A 2167-nucleotide genomic window follows, 5' to 3' on the forward strand; every position below is an offset into this window, starting at 1 on the left:
GAGAATGAGAAAGAAGAGAGGAGGGATGGAGGGGAGAGAATGAGAAAGAAGAGAGGAGGGATGGAGGGGGAGAGAATGAGAAAGAAGAGAGGGAAGATGGAGGGGGAGAGAATGAGAAAGAAGAGAGGGAAGATGGAGGGGGAGAGAATGAGAAAGAAGAGAGGAGGGATGGAGGGGGAGAGAATGAGAAAGAAGAGAGGGAGGATGGAGGGGAGAGAATGAGAAAGAAGAGAGGAGGGATGGAGGGGGAGAGAATGAGAAAGAAGACAGAGTGAGAGGTTATGTGCTAAAAATCTCTCCTTTCTCCTGAACTGTGCAGTTCACTACTCCACTACAAATTGGAGAGGGAATGAGTAAGTGAGGGAAAGAGGAGGAGGTTCACACGCACCCCTGCCATTTGCACAAGTGTCCCAAAGCTGAGGGAGTGAAAATGATTGAGGTGAAGACCCTCAGATAGCCTTGGTGACCGAGGAAGCTTCAGAGGAGTGATATCCCAACATGGGGATTTGCTCACAGAATAGACTTGTTTATACTGTATTATTGACTGTATGTTTGTTTTACTCCATGTGTAACTCTGTGTCGTTGTATCTGTCGAACTGCTTTGCTTTATCTTGGCCAGGGCAATGTAAATGAGGACTTGTTCTCAATAGCCTACCTGGTTAAATAAAGGTGTTCTCAACTAGCCTACCTGGTTAAATGAAGGTGTTCTCAACTAGGACCTGGTTAAATAAAGGAGGGATGGAGGGGGAGAGAATGAGAAAGGGAAGATGGAGGAGAGGATGGAGGGATGGAGGGGAGAGAATGAGAAAGAAGAGAGGAAGGGTGGAGGGGAGAGAATGAGAAAGAAGAGAGGAGGGATGGAGGGGGAGAGAATGAGAAAGAAGAGAGGGAAGATGGAGGGGGAGAGAATGAGAAAGAAGAGAGGGAAGATGGAGGGGAGGGAATGAGAAAGAAGAGAGGGAAGATGGAGGGAATGAGAAAGAAGAGAGGAGGGATGGAGTGGGAGAGAATGAGAAAGAAGAGAGGGAAGATGGAGGGGGAGAGAATGAGAAAGAAGAGAGGGAAGATGGAGGGGGAGAGAATGAGAAAGAAGAGGGAAGATGGAGGGGAGGAATGAGAAAGAAGAAAGGAGGGATGGAGGGGGAGAGAATGAGAGTGAGGGAAGATGGAGGGGGAGAGAATGAGAAAGAAGAGAGGAAGATGGAGGGGGAGAGGGAAGAGAGGAAGATGAATGAGAAAGAAGAGAGGGAAGATGGAGGGAGAGAATGAGAAAAGGGAAGATGGAGGGGGAGAGATGGAGGGATGGAGGGGGAGAGAATGAAAGAAGAGAGGGAAGATGGAGGGGAGAGAATGGAGATGGAGGGGAGAGAATGAAGAAGAAGGGAAGATGGAGGGGGAGAGAATGAGAAAGAGGGATGGAGGGGAGAGAATGAGAAAGAAAGAGGGAAGATGGAGGGGGAGAGAATGAGAAAGAAGAGAGGGAAGATGGAGGGGAGAGAATGAGAAAGAAGAGAGGGAGGATGGAGGGGAGAGGAATGAGAAAGAGAGAGGGAAGATGGAGGGGGAGAGATGAGAAAGAAGAGAGGAGGGATGGAGGGGGAGAGAATGAAAGAAGAGAGGAGGGATGGAGGGGGAGAGAATGAGAAAGAAGAGAGGAGGGATGGAGGGGAGAGAATGAGAAAGAGGAGGGATGGAGGGAAGATGGATGGAGGGGGAGAGAATGAGAAAGAGGATGGAGGGGGAGAGAATGAGAAAGGAAGATGGAGGGGGAGAGAATGAGAAAGAAGAGAGGAGGAGGGATGGATGGGGAGAGAATGAGAAAGAAGAGAGGAGGGATGGAGGGGGAGAGAATGAGAAAGAAGAGAGGAGGGATGGAGGGGGAGAGAATGGAGGGGAGAGAATGAGAAAGAAGAGAGGAGGGATGGAGGGGGAGAGAAAGGGAAGATGGAGGGGAGAGAATGAGAAAGAAGAGAGGGAAGATGGAGGGGGAGAATGAGAAAGAAGAGAGGAGGGATGGAGGGGGAGAGAATGAGAAAGAAGAGAGGGAGGATGGAGGGGGAGAGAATGAGAAAGAAGAGAGGAGGGATGGAGGGGGAGAGAATGAGAAAGAAGACAGAGTGAGAGGTTATGTGCTAAAAATCTCTCCTTTCTCCTGAACTGTGCACTC

The sequence above is a fragment of the Oncorhynchus nerka genome, linkage group LG13 (genome assembly GCF_034236695.1).
Source record: "Oncorhynchus nerka isolate Pitt River linkage group LG13, Oner_Uvic_2.0, whole genome shotgun sequence".
Taxonomy (NCBI): domain Eukaryota; kingdom Metazoa; phylum Chordata; class Actinopteri; order Salmoniformes; family Salmonidae; genus Oncorhynchus; species Oncorhynchus nerka.